The sequence below is a fragment of the Notamacropus eugenii genome, chromosome 5 (assembly GCF_028372415.1).
Source record: "Notamacropus eugenii isolate mMacEug1 chromosome 5, mMacEug1.pri_v2, whole genome shotgun sequence".
NCBI lineage: Eukaryota > Metazoa > Chordata > Mammalia > Diprotodontia > Macropodidae > Notamacropus > Notamacropus eugenii.
Window position 1 is genome coordinate 279,575,118 of NC_092876.1, and position 15,987 is coordinate 279,591,104.

The window sequence follows — 15,987 nt, forward strand, 5'->3', positions numbered from 1 at the left end:
AGTTGCTATAGTAAACCTTCTGACATTTACTGGCTGGGTGACCCTAGCTAGGTCACTTAATCTTTCAATACTTAGAATAAAAAGTATTGACCTGCTTTGGGAAAGTGAGTTTCCTCACTCAGGCGCTACCTATACTAATGAAATCACAGGCCTACCTTCTATTTTTATGAATGGAACTTATCTGACCATTTTTCCCTGCTTTTTGTTAGTACTATGTAGAAATGCTGATGATTTTTTCTATTTTCATTTTGTATACAGTTATTTTACTAAAACTATTAATCATCTCAGTTTTTCAGCCTATTTTCGGGGCTTTTCTAAGGATACCATCATGTCATCTTCAAATAGTGATAACTTCATCTCCTCCTTGTCAAAATTTACACTTTTAATTTACTTATCTGACACTACTGCAAATAAGAGTCAAATAAGAGTGGGTAGAGAAGCTGTCTTTTCTTTATCCCAGTTTGCACTGGGAAAGCTTCTAGTTTTTCTCCACTGCAGCAATGCTAGCTCATGGACTTTGTAATATTCCCCTAACTTGCCTCCCTATCTATAGTTCTTCACCCTCCAATCCATCCTTCACACCACTAACAGAAGGATATTCTTAATGCACGCTCTTTTCTCTTCTCCCTTCAAATTATTTCACTTGGTGAAATCATCAGCTCCCATGAATTCAATTATCATCTTATGTGAATGATTCTGACATCTGCTTATCAAGCCCAAACCTCTCTGCTGACATCTTCAACTGTCCGCTGGACATCTTCAATTTGATGTCCCTTTGACATCTTAATCTCAGTATGTCCAAAATTGAACTCATTATCTTTCCCCCAGAACCCTTCCCACATACCAGCTTCCCTGTTAATACTGAAGGTACCACCACTCTCCCTGTCACCCAGACTTACAACTTAAGTGTCATTCTTGACTCCTCCCTCTCTGTCAATCCCTGCATTTTTTACTTCATCTGAAGTATAATGGATTCTGCTCTAGCCTCTTATTTTAACTCTTTGTGTATCTTTCTGTTTCAAGTGTACTTGCTGTAAAGAATGTGTTGCTGGGTGGTGGTTTTTAGTCTGTTCTATTATCTTCCATTTTGTGGGTGAGTTCATCCCATTTACCATTATTATTACTAAATAAGTATTTAACCAGTCCTGAATTCCTAGTATAAATCCAACCTGAACATAATGTTTGATCTTTGTGATGTATTGTTATAATCTCCTTGCTAGAATTTAAACTTTTTGCTTTACTGTCCATTAGGGAAAATGGTCTATAATTTTCTTTCCCTATTTTTGCCCTTTCTAGTTTAAGTATCAAAGCCATATTTGTGACACAGAAGGAATTTCTATTCCTTCAAGAATAAAGAATTATACTTATTTACTTCCTTTAAGTATTAGAATTAATTATTTTTAAAATTTTTGGTAGAATCTGATTGTAAATCCATCTGGCCCTGGGATTTTTTCTTAGGGAGCTCATTTATGACTTGTTCAATTTATTTTTCTAAAATGGGATTATTTAAACATTCCATTTCCTCTTTTATTAATCTGAGCAATTTATATTTTGGCAAATATTTGAACTAGACTTTGAAGGAAGGAAAAGATTTCAATAGCAGCAATAGAGGGAGTTTCCTTTGTGGGCAAGGAAAAGAAGAAGAGAATAAGAATGGAGAATGCAGGGGTAGTTATTGTGATCTCAGATAAAGCAAAAACAAAAACAGACCTAATTAAAAGAGAGAATGAGGGAAAATAAGTTTTGCTAAAAGGTACTATAAAACAATGAATTAATATCGATACTGAATTCATATATGCACCAAGTGGCACTGCATTCAAGTTCTCGAAGGAAAAATTAAATGAGTAACAGGAAGTAATAGACAGTAAAATTATAAGGGGAGTGGGTACCTCAATTTACCTCTCTGAGACCCAGATAAATCTAACCATAAAATAAGAATTTTGGAAAAGTTAGATCTCTAGAGAATACTGAATGGGAATAGAAAGGAGTATATCTATGTTCCTTTAAGAAGCTATGCATGCTTCCACACTCAGAGAAAGAAATATGGAAGTCATTCACAAAATGTAGCAGATCATGTTTGTGTATGTGTATGTGTTTGTGTATCATGTTTTGATTTGTTATATGATTTCTTTCATTTATTTTAGTCTGACTACATAGCATGACTATAGTGAAAATATACTCAATAGGAAAGTATATGTAGAACCTATACAGAATTGTATGCAGTCGTGGGGAGGGAGGGGGGTAGTGGGCGGTAGGTGTGGGGGGGATAAAATCTCAATTGTATGGCAGTGATTGTTAAACATTAAAAAATAATAATAAAAAAAAGAAGCTATGCATGGCACGTTCACAAAAACTGATATTAGGGTACAAAAACCTCATAAATAAATGCATAAAAGTAGAAATACTAAATCATCTTTCTTGATCATAATGCAATAAAAATTATATTTAATAAAGTATCATTGGAGATTAGATTAAAAAATTAATTAGAAAGTAAATGAACTAATCCAAAAGGTAGATGCAAACCAAATGTTACAAGAAATTCAAGTGGATAATGATCACTATTGATGTGGGGACTGGGGTAGACATATAAATCAGGGAAGACTTCATGAAGGAAGTAGTATTTTGCAACACTTAAAAGACATAAAGGAAAGAATACTGGACTAAAAGTCAAGAGGTCTAGGTTTTAGGTTCCAACCTGTCATAAACTAGCTATATAACATTGGGTGAAATACTTTTCCCCCTCTAGACCTGTTTTCGCATCTGTAAAATGACCAATATAGGTTCATTTCAATTTTAATATTACATAATTCTCCATATTCCACCAGATGGTCACTGCTATGCAGCTAAGACCAGTCTCTTCAAAGGGGCAAGTAGCTAACCTTCATCCTTTTGTTGCTTATAAATATAATGGAAATTGTCCCCTTTATTCCTGGAAATAGCCACAGCTACTTTACTAGTAATATTTGGTTCCATTTTGCTTTTCGGTGACTCTTTGGTAACTGGGGGAAAAAAGAACATGAGGTTCAGTCTCCTGTCAAGAAAAACTGCTGCAGAAAACACAAAGAAAAAAATGCCTGTCCACTGCAGCTGTTAAGCCTCATCCTCCCAGGGTCCAGGCCAGCCAGCCAGCCCTAAAAAATAGAGTATCTTCACTTACACATATCCAGAGATAAGTAATCCTCCCACTCTATCCCCAAGTAGCTGTCAATACTACGCTAACTCCTCAAGTGTCCATGTACACTACATGATCTCAGTCTAGTAATTACCAGTTATGCAACATTAGTTATAAGAAGAATCTATCTAAGCTTGCTGTCCCCTGGAAGACAATCTGCTAAAATTTAGGGTCATTTTTGGCAAAGAAAAAGGATATATCCTCAGAGTTTAATAGGCTAGAAAGGTTTCCCAAAAAAAAGTTCTCTGTGACTATTTCAAGTCAACAGTTAACAGAGCATTAGAATCTAGAGCAACCTGCCTTTAGTCTACAATGAATTTAAATAAGCAGGCTTAATGAGCTGCCAAGAAAACAGAGGGTTCCAACTATTTCAGGCTTAAGAAAATTGTATAGACACTCCAATGTTAAGGAAAAAACTGAAACACAAACTGCTTTCTAATCAAGTTTGTTTCCAATTTAGGAAGCTTGTTTTTATTTTCATTACCCTAGGGTAGCAAAAATGGCTGCCTTTCTTCTTTCTCCATCTTAAAAACTTAAAGTATCATTCACAACAACGTCAAAAAGAGGAGTGCAGAGCCTGGGAAACCATCAGGAGCCCTAGTACACAACATTCACAACAGGTCTCTCACTGCCTCTGTTGTTTAATTGTTTTTCAGTCATGTTCAACTTTAAGTGGTTTGCCATGTCCTTCTCCAGCTCATTTTATAGATGAGGAAACTGAGGCAAACAGGGGTAAGTGACAGGGTTATACAGTTACTGTTTGAGACCACATTTGAACTCAGGTCTTACTAACTGTAGTATGCCTGTCACTTTATCCACTGTTTCAGCTAGCCACTGCCTCTATTTTCCCAATTTTCTTTTGTCAAGTATTAAAAAAATAGAAATTTGTATGATCATAATAATTAAGAACAAAAATCTCCTTGAAAAACTGTAAAAAAAAAAAATTAACCTAGAGAATGCGGATAGAAGAGTAAAAGGTTCAGTTTGGGGATATTAGATCCTAACAATTTTCTAAACTAAGGAGTTTATACTTTTCAGTGTGGTCTCAAAAAACAGGAAATACAAAATCTATACTTTATCTGATTACTGCCTCCTTAAAAGTAGGCATTTAAAATTTTTTTATTTTAATTTATTTTTTTAATTTATATAAAATTTTTTTTAATATCCATCTTACCCAGTGAAGTATTTACCCTCTAAATAGTTTTGCAAACTTAACTGGAATAAAAGATTTAATGGAATTTCCACCATATTTTCTTACTTTTGCTATCAAGTCCCTACTATTATTTAACTTGTTCAGAATATAATTCAACCAAGTTGTTTAAAAATTCAATTTGTCAGGAAATAAATGTTAATGCAAAACAAAACAAAAAACTTCAATGTATTAGTATATGGATGAAACAATGAAAATTCCATACATGTGACTATTTTAAAAAATCATTCAACTTGAGGAACTTGACAGTTTTTTAACTAAAACAATTTGCATTTATATTATAAAACAGAACAATTAATAGCTCCCCCCAAATTTTAAACAGCCTCCCAAATGGGCACAAGTAAAGATTTTTACTACTAATTATTGTTCTCCACCTATTTATCAAAATTCTATTCAGAGGTTTGAACTATAATTACTTTAATAGTACCAAAGTACTTTTTAGAAACACCATGTTTCTCAGTTAGCTGGGGAACGTGGAGAGATAAGGGTTGATTTCATTTATATTTTTGGCTAAATATGCCATCTCCCCCACCCCTGGCATTTTGCACAATCACACCTTACAGCACACTGTCCAAAAAAAGTACACAATTCTCCTAAAAGAATAATCAACTAACTCAATAATAAATTAATAACATCCCCAGAACAGCATTAAGCAGCCAAGTGAGCATGTTTTTAAATATGCAATTAGATAACAACTAGGATGTTACAACAACTTGACTGTAATCTAATTCTAATCCCTGAATCTATCAGAGAACTGTTAATTCCCCACCATGAAAATCATGCCTACTTCTATAAATGCAAACATAAAATATTTACTATAAACTAGAAGTGACAGAAATGCCAGTGTTTTGTGTGTGTGTATATATGCATACACACACACATATACATACATAAATGTATACATGTGTATATATACTATATATACACACACATATACATATATATGTGCAAATACTTTTATTTGGGGGATAATTTTGAAAGATTTTTAAAAACTGGTGATTGTTCTTGGTTCTTTGGTGAAATTTATGTTGATACTTTTGAGGGAAGGGAAAAAACTGGGATGAGGTACCTCTAGGTCATTCTTACTTTAGTAAACTTAGAAAATGTAAAAATAACATTGACATTTGTGTCCCTTCCAGTTCATATCTTATCAATTTTTTGATCATACTGATTCTAACTACTACTCTTCTATCTAGAATCTTCTCTTTCTCTCTACTTACAGAACTTCTACCCTAGTTGAGGCCCTCATTGCCTCTACCCTGGAATATTGCAACGGCCTCCTCGTTTGTCTCTAGGCTCATTCCTTTCCATTTCCTCTTTCTCACAGCAGCCAAATTAATAAACCTAAAATATGTATCCAACCATGTCAATCCCCTACTCAAAAATCTTACCATAATCTATAAGATAAACTCCTTAGCTTGCCATATCAAAACTCTCTACAATCTTGTTCCTACTTACCTCCCAATCATATTTTATATTATTCTTTCTTCACTCCAATAACAACGGCCACTAAGTTGTTCCCCTACAAGGCATTCCATTTCCCTTCTTCATGCCTTTATACAGATCCTTCCCCACATCTGAACACACTACCTCCAAAACTTGTAGAATCCCTAGATCCCTTCACAGTATAGTTCAGGGGCCAGCTCCTACATGAGATCTTTTCTTACTCCCCTAGGTTGTTAGTGCTATCTAAAGCTGGATATTACTTTGAGTACAGTATGAACTTTGTAAAGACACTACATTTATCTAACTCCAAAGAAGGAGATATTAACCTGAGGTCCATATGGCATTACCTAGGGAAAAAAATGCACTTTTTTTCATTACCCTCAAAATAAAATTTAGTATTTCCTGTCATTATGAATGTAGGCAATAAAAAAAATTATTCTGAGAAGGGCTTCACAAGCTTCACCAGACTACCAAAGGGGTACATGACAAAAAAAATTAAAGGATTATGAAGTCCCTGATCAATTGTGAATTAGCACAACAATTCTGAAAACACTTTAGAATTATACAAATAAAATAACTAAAATGAACTAGAATGTCCATACCCTTTGACCCAGAGATTCAACTCCTAGGCCTATGCCCCAAGGAAATCACTGATAAGAAACTCCCTATATACACTAAACTATTTATCACAGCATTGTTTGTGATAGCAAAGAATTAAAATGTATGCTCATCAACTGAGGAATGGCTAAACAAACTGTGATACATAAATGTAACAAAATTCTACTGTGCTGTAAGAAATTATGTATGCAATAAATTCAGAGAAACATGGAAAGATCTATATGAACTGATGCAGAGTGAAATAATCAGTAAAAAAAAATCAGAAATATGATGAATATGAAGTATGGCAACATTTGTACAATCTGATACAGAATTAAAGTAAACAGAATTCCTTAAAAGAATGTAAATGTTCAAGAACCACAAAACAACCGAAAGTGAATGTTGCAAAGTTGTAAAGAACCACCACAGACCCAAGGAAGAAATACAAAACACTCCCAACCCAATATGCAGATATGGTAGCCCCACAAATGTGGTACGATGCATGTATTTTTTAGACTTTTTCACTGCTGTTGTTGATTTTTTTCCCTTTTTTTCTTTAAAAACATTTACCACATAGGACTTCTTTCTTAGAGGGAGAGATATTGGATAAAATTCTGGTCATATAAAAAAAAGATAGCAACAAAAATTAACTAAATAACAAATGAAAAAAAACCTTTGCTTCAGAGATACATGTTGTACACCCCCCAAAAATGTAAACTCCTTTAGAGTAAAAACTGTTTCATTTTTGTCTTTGTGTATCACCTAGCAATTGCCTAGCAACACTCCTTACACAGACTAGGTGTTTAGTATTATTAAGTGAATGCAAAAACTTTCATGTTTCCCTATTTCCTATCGAATAATATATGCCTTCTTATGCTGACATTTAAGGATTAACAAAATCTGACTCTATCCTAACTTTCCAATTTTATTTTACATTACTCCCCTTGAAGTTCTGGCTTCAGTCAAAATAGACTATTAGTTATTTCTGGATATCACCTTGCTATCTCATCTCCCAACTTCCTTGTGAATTCCTATCTTCCATACTTAGAATTCACTTCCCTTTTCATCTTGGCCTATTGAAATCTATATTTCTCTCCTTCAGGACCCAGGTGCCACTTCTTCCTTTATATAACCCCTAAGTAAAATTAATGCCTCCTTCTTCAAATCTACAGCATTATTTTTTAGTATTTCTCCTTCTCTATAACACATTATACCTATAATAGACTTGATTGTGTATATGTTATTATCCTCTCTCTCCTAGTAGAACATACAATCTTTGAGGACAGTGACTACATTTTTCAGCTTCGTATCCCAGGACCTAATTCGGTAGATGGTCTTTAAATGTTGCTGCGGCAGAATAATTCACCACTCTGCTGCAAATCTGGCAATGAATCTCTCCAAATTTAATTAAGTTGGTTCTTGGGCAATTTGTGTCACCATGCCCCTACAGGAAAGACTTTTAAGCTTGCCTTGCAGAAGTAGGGAACCTGTGGCCTCAAGACCACATGTGGCTCTCCAGGTCCTCAAGTGTGGCCCTTTGACTGAATCCAAACTTCTATTTTGTTCTGTGAAGTTTGGGTTCAAGGCCACACTTAAGGACCTAGAGGACCACATGTGGCCTCAAGACCATAGATTCCCCACCCCTGGTAGAGTAACCTCTTGAGCTATAAGAGTAAAGCCTCAGTGGAAGTGATTCTTACAATAAAACAATAATAAGCATTTATCCATACAAGCCATTGTGCTAAGCACCAGGGATACAAATAAGAAAAAGATAATCCCTGCCCTCCAGGAGCTTACTATCTAATATGGGAAGACAACACATATACCAAACACTTAATAAATGTTTCTTTTGTGTTGGTGCAAGGTCCTTGTGTGCTACTCTTAAAGATAGCTGAGTTAAGTAGATAAATGGAAGAGATTGTTGGGGCCTAGACCCTACCCCTTTACCTAATGCTAATAAAGTTAGACTCATTTAAGTTGTTCCTCATAAATTCCAAGAACCTGGGAAAGGGTAGTGGGTGGTGGTGAGAAGCCTAATTCCTGACACTGTCTGCTACTACTAGGCCAGTCAACGACCTTTTCCAAATTTAAAAGGTAGAACTAGTCAATTAACAAACATGTATTAAGCATTTACTATATTCCAGGCACTGTATTAAGCACCTGGGACACAAAGAATGTCAAAAAACACAGTCCTTGCCCTCAAAGAACTAACATTCTAAAGAAAGAGACAATATACAATCAACTCTAGACGCGCAGGATATGGTATGCAATGTAAATGAAAAGTAATCTCAGTAGGAAGGCACTGGGGAAAAGAAAGAAGATGCCAGGAAAAGTCTCTTGCAGAAGGTGGGATTTAAACTGAGCCTTAAAGGAAGTTAGGAGGGAGAGAAGAGGGAAATCATTCCATATGTAGAGTACAGCTTATGAAGAAACAGAAAGAAAGCAGAGGTTGTAAAGACTGAGGAGAGGAGTAAAGGGTAAGAAGACTGGAAAGACAAGGAGGAAGAAGCAAGATTGTGAAGAGCTTTAAAAGCTAAACTGAAAATCTTATCCTAGAGATAACAGGGAGACACTGGAGTTTACTGGATGAGTGGTATGGGAGTGATATATAGCCAGACCTATGTTTTAGGAAGATCACTTTGGCAGATGAGTAGAGGATGGATTGGAACAGGGAGAGATTTGCAGCAAAGAGACAGAACCAACAGACATGAGACGCTGAAGGGCTGCACCAGAGTGGTGGCTATGGGAGTGGAGAGAAAAGGACGCATAGGAGAGAGGTAAAAGTAGAAACAAGACTTGGCAATGAAGTGGATATGTGGGGGTGAGTGCAAGTGAGGAGTCAAGGATAACACCAAGGTTACTAGCATGAGTGACTGGCCTGTAACATTCTTATAAGAGATACCTTCATGCTAGTCAACCTTTAGAAAATGATAATGTTCAAGCACAGCAAGAGATCGATAAAAACCACAACTACTTTCCTGGCCTTCCTTCCCATTCACAAAATTGCTATGATAAGGAATTTTACGGGATCAGACCTGAATGTGGCCTCCAATATTCCTGGTTGACCCAACAAAAAATATGATCATCCCAGAAATATTTCATGATAACTTTATTGTAATTCTTTCTCCCCCAAAACTCTAACAAGGTCATACCTATTTTCCCCATTTTAAAGAAGAGGAAAAGTAAAACATAGCAGAGAAGAAAAAAAAGTTATTAGAAAATCATTAAAAATTGAACTGGATCAAAGCATGCTCAGTCACAGAATTTTCAAACCACTGTCAGTCTAACAGGCTTTAAATGCTATAAAATAATCTCACTAGGGACAGTGTTTTTAACAGTATAAAGTGCTTTAGAAGCTAGCTAAGTATGCACTGTTTCACTGAATAGTGTTAATACTTCAGAAACTCCACTGGTACTGAAGAACAATACCAATCCCTATAGGCTATTATTAATAAATCTTTTATCATATGATATTTTGAGGGATGTAGCTCCTTAAATGAACCACAATGGTCAAAATATGCAAAATATGCAAAAAGAGTTTTACTGAAAATGTTTCAACTAGTATTAGGTAACTACCACTTCCTCATAAATCACTACCACTACATACACAATTCCCAAACCAAGTTCTCTCATTTAATAAAGAATATGTAACCTAGTTACACTGATATGGAAGCACTATTAATAAATATTAAAATATCACATCTATTAAGTACTACTTTTAATCAGTTCTTTAAAAATGTTCCCCTCCAAATAAAATGGAATTAAGAAAATGTGATTTCATTTCTCATTCCCCTCCTCCCTATCTATCTATAATATATGTATTATAATGTATAGATCCAGCCCTAGTCCTTGCTGAGCTCTAGTCCCATATCACCAACTTCCTACTAGACATTTCCAACTAGACTTATGGTAAGCATCTCAAACTCAACATGTCTAAAACAGAACTCAGTATCTTTCCCCTAAAAATCCATCTCTCTTCTGAACTTCCCTATTTTTGTTGGGGGTACTACCATCTTTCAATCACCCCGGCTCACAATCTCAAATTCATCCCTGACTCATCATTCTCACCCCACCAACTCTCATCAGTTGCCAAATCTTGCCAATTATACTTCCAAATTGGAACCATCTCCTTCTCTCTCAACACATCTACCACCCTAGTTCACATCTTAATTACCTCTTGCCTTAACTACTGCAATAGTCTCATAATTGGTATCCCCACCTCATTGCTTATGTCTTCAAGTTATAATTTATAATGCTGCCAGTGACATCCCTAAAGCACAGGTTACTCCTCTGCTCAGTAAATACCCCTGACTCTCTATTATCTCAGGAATCAATACAAACTCCTCTGTTTGATAGTAAAAGTCCTTCACAACTTAATTCAAAGCCACCTTTCCAGGCTTATTATACATTATATTCTACACATACTCTGGTCGAGACAAACTGGTCTTGTTGTTCTTCACACATGATATTCTATTTCCTATTTCTATTAAATAGGATCTCCCCTCATGTCTCTCAGTGCACTCTCCCGAATTATGACCTTAGAATTCCTCATTTCCTTCAACGTATACTTCCTATGCTACCTCCTAGATGAAGCCTTTTATGATTCCCAAGCCACTAGTGGCCCTGAAATTTACTTTATATATATTTATATGTGTCTCCCTGAATAGAACAAATGTTCCATAAGGTTAGGGACCATTTCATTTTTACCTTTGTATCCCTAGTACCTAACACAGTTCCTGAAGCTTCTTGATAAATGCTTATTAACTGCTTGATTATATAAGTTAGATTCATTATAATAAACTTCAATAAACTATTCAAAGTATTTTTATTGTGATAGTAAAGTCTGATAAATAGAGCACTGCTTGAAATAAGTAATTATGGATTAAAAAGCTCGTTAAAGAAATACCTTTCCTTGTCAATTTAATAAACATTTATATTCAAGGAACCTGGCTCTTTCTATGCTACCAGATGAACATAACAGATAAATTCCAGCAATGACTGCTGACTCACAGATTTCTATTATTTACCACAACTATTTTAAAATATTTTCTTTGGGGGCCATGGAAGAAACCATCCATGACATGCCACATGATGGTAACACAGTGGCATGCAAAACATTGAGCCTTTTAAAAATATGGTTAGTGAAAAACTTTACAATAAATTTCATTGTCAGCTTGAAATGAGTATCACCATATTAAAAAGGAATGTTGAACTCTGATAACAATTTTTTTAAAGTACAGTACCAAAAACTTTGACAAAATAATAATCTCTTCTACACAGTCTACCTGTTATTCCCACTGTAAAGGTAGCAATTCTAATGAAAATGCTTGAATATTAAGCTTATCTTAATTCAAAGATTAACTCAAACTGAATTAATCCTTTTAATCCAAAGTAATTCATTTATCTTTCTCAGCCTTCCCCTTTCTATCAACTGAAATATCTGGTTCTTCCTTTAAACTGTATATTTCTCCAGCCAGTAACACCCATGAAGCCTTCCCCTCAATTGGAAATGATCTCTCTCCTCTGAACTATGGTACTTTGTACCACTTGTGCTCCACTTTTATATTCTATTTTGTATAACACAGTTATTAATTGTATATGTCCTTCTCCCCAGGAAATGGTGAAGCTCCATGAGAACAGGGATATGTATTATTGTTGTATCTCACACAGAAGAGGTGATCAATAATTATTATTATGGAAGGAAGGAAGGAAGGAAGGAAGGAAGGAAGGAAGGAAGGAAGGAAGGAAGGAAGGGAGGAAGGAAGGAAGGGAGGAAGGAAGGAAGGGAGGAAAGGAGGAAGGAAGGAAGGGAGGGAGGGAGGAAGGAAGGGAAGGAGGAAGGGAAGGAGAAAGGAAGGAAAGGAGGAAGGAAGGGAGGGAGGAAGGGAGGAAGGAAAAGAGGGAGGGAATAAAGGGAGGGAAGAAGTTAAGAAAAAAAGAGGGAGATACAAAGCTAAAGACCAAATCCTCCAAACTCTGTTAAGCAACGTAGGTTTGGGGTTCAGAAAAGTAGTTATATAGCAACTGAGTAATATCCCTCAAAGAAACAGTAAATTAGTATATTGTGACTATTACCTTTAACTTCCTTCTAAGAAGCTCAATGACTTATTTACTTAGCTGATAAGTAAAACCTAATTTGGGGTTGTCAGGTCTCAAAAACCTGGTTAGAGAACCTATTAAAGTATTATAGTAATTAATATTGAGACTTGTTAAGATACATAATAGGGTGAGAATTTCTGTTAATATAACAAAAGTTATTTTTTTTAAATGGGTAGAACTAAGTTACTGTGTTCGACAGTGGAGTGACAGTCACTGTGACAGTCCAAGAATTCTGAGTTCAGAATTTGAAAGGTATACATGCAGTATCTGCTGTAATAAAATTTGATGTGAACAAAGGAAGCTAATATTTTCAAAACACCACATATTTTGAAGCCATTTATTTATTGAAAATTATAAACCCAAGAAGAGATGTCAAATAAACCTCAATTAACTGGCACTCAACTAACCAGAACCCTCAATTAATTGTGATTATTTTGTATTTAACAACCAAAAATTCGTCTCATAGCAAAGATTTATTAGAGAGAAAACCAATAACTCCCATGGTGTGTCTTACATTCAGTCTCATTTTCCCATATGATCTATATTTACAATACTGTAAAGGGAATATTGATGACCCTGAGGTACAATGAAATGTCACAACAAAGAAATTTTCAACTACACTAGGCAAAAACTGCAGTACCCGAACTGCTACTTTCTTGGGTCAAGTATCCTTTATCTCCCTTCAGGACTTTGACCTGACCCCTTCCTACCTTTCCAGCTTCCCTACACTTTAGTTATTTCCATATACTGTATACATGACCTTCTTGTTCTTCCAACAAGACATTCCATCCCTAACTCTGTGCCTTCTCACTGGCTGTCCCCCATTTGTGGAAAAGTTCTCCCTTTCCTCTACCTACTGACTTCCCCCACCTACTTCCTTCAAACCTCAGTTCAAACACCAAGCTTCTACAGGAGGGCCTTTCTAGCTATTACTTATTACTGCCTTCCCTTCTGGGATAACTTCCTATGTATTCTGTATATACTTTATTATTTTCATGTTGTCTCCCTCATTAAAACACAAGCTCCTTGAAGAAAAGAGACTATTTTTAATCTCTCCTTGCATCACTAAGGGTTAGGCCATTGTAAATACTCAATAACTGATTTTATTTTGTAATGAAGGGTTCAAAGCCCATTGCTTCCAACACACATACATAACACTCTATAAGTTTATTGTCAGTCTCAAAATTGTTGATAATTAGTCACGTATACTTCATTTGTAAACTTAAGTCAACTTAACCTTTCCCACTAGCACTTTTCATATTGTCTACTTTAGAATTAAGTCCTTACCCCCTAAAAGAAATGTCAAGAAACTTCCACTTTGGGGAGAACAGGAAGCTGTGCATGAATTCATTCAACAGCAATTTGGAGTGGAACAATAGAAACCTCCCTGCTTGACAATCCTATTACTTGGTAACCAAACCACTGCAAAACTCCATTCTCCCAAAGGTTTGCTATTTAATTTTAGATTTGTGGGGTGAAGGGGTTTATGTAGAGACATGTAGGTGGCACAGTGGGTAGAGTACAAGACCTAGAATCAGGAAGACTTGAGTTCAAATCCAGCCTCAGATACTTAATACCTGTGAGATCCTGGACAAGTCTGTTTGCCTCAGTTTTCTCAACTGTAAAATGAGTATAATAAAAGCACCTACCTTGAAGAGTTGTTGTAAGGATCAAATGAGATAATATTTGTAAAGCAGTTAGCACAGTGGCCTGGCACATAATAGATACTACATGAATGCTTATTCTCTTTCCTTCCCTTCCCTGTATACATAAAATACAGAAGACAAACTTAGGTCTTATGACAGATCAACACCTTTTAAAGTAGAAGTGAATTTTCACTTCAATTCTCTTAAACAACATAGGCTGTGAAATGTAGGTAGGTCACAATAATTGACCCTCCTGGAAAAATGAGACAGTGGAAACCCTTCCTTAAGAACTGCCAAAGGCATTTTTGACCCCAAAGGCATTACTGTAATGCAAATGGTTACAAACTTTCTGAAGAATAAAAATTCAATATACTCTAACTAGGAAAAGAGTTGATGAAGCTATTAAAAGATAACTTACATACATATCTGGATATCTAGAAAAACAAAGAAATCTGAGAGAACTTTATGGTTCTGAAGAAAAGTCTCCACCTGTAAATTTTGTATACGTTGCATCCCATCCTCAGAAGAAGGGTACTAATTTGAAATTCAAATTTTTCTTCTCTAAAAGCCTTCATTATAAAATCTAAGCTACAAGCACTTCACATCAAAAGAACAGTAAATATTCAAAGTCAAGAAAAATGATTTCAAGAGATCTTTTGCAGCTAACTTTTTATAGAATCTTTATTACCGCAATGACTAAAAATGAAATTAACATTTTAGCACCAGTAAGGTAGATCTTGCAAGGAACAGAGAGAACAACTTTGGTGCATATGATCTATATCAGACAGACACATGTATCATGAGTTAAAATATCAATTCTTTAGATGAGCAAATACAGCACTGAAAACTTTGTGGAATGATTTTTAAATCACTGTTAAAAACAGATATGTTAATTCATAATAAAAGGGTTATTAAGTATTTATATCACATCTTTATCACAAGAACTTATTAGCTGTTTTTCCAAACCAACTAACTCAGTGAGAATAGTACAAATGAGGAACCAAAGCACAAAGAAGTTAAGTGACATGCAAAGAATCACCACAACCTCTTCTACACTACAGGAAATACCAACTGTCTACATTATGACAATTAACCAGAGGAAATAACACCATTGTATATATTATAACAGTTGTTCACTTCCACCTTTCTAAAGTGACTAGAAATATATATAAAGTTGCCAAAATCATTCACTAAATATGTGAGGGGGAGGAGATAAAAACAGTATAATACTTTGTGTTGAATTCTCCCTGAGAACCTAGACTGGTTTAACATTGTTTCAAGTACCTTGGATACTTGTAATATTTTTCTTATTAAAGACAAAGATTGAGAGGAATAAAGATCTGATCACTAAACTTAAAAAGGGGTTAAATACAGGAGAGTTGATGAATTATTTTTTGTCATTTGCGAACCAAAAAGTTTCCTTGGGTTGTACCGCTAATCAAATTAAATTAGCAGCAAGGCCTAAGAAAGAATCTAATGACTAGCCAAAGCGAGCCAGAAAAAAAAGTTAAGCTAGACGGGGTATGCAGCCTAGCTTCCTCAGTCAATTCATCTCCCAGGAGATGAAGCACTAGACCAGAAACTGGTTAAATCGGCCCACAAATCAATTCAGTCTATAAATACCAGCATATGTAATATTTCACAGAAAAACAAAAAATGTTTTTTAAAGTCAAACTTTAGTCAATTGATATCTCTAGAGAACAAAGTTCCTCCCCAGCCCCCACTAAGCACCTTACATCCCAATTTCCGTCATCTTAGTCTATTAAAATACAAGGGGGACCATATGCTATACCATAACGAAAACGTAAAAACAAAAA

The 15,987-nt window shown here is 35.3% G+C and overlaps 1 protein-coding gene across 1 annotated transcript in view; it reads right to left on the reverse strand.

Annotated features, from left to right (window-relative positions):
• CBL (Cbl proto-oncogene) overlaps positions 1–15,987 on the reverse strand; it is a 107,497-nt gene that overhangs the window by 90,620 nt on the left and 890 nt on the right. The window lies entirely within an intron of this gene.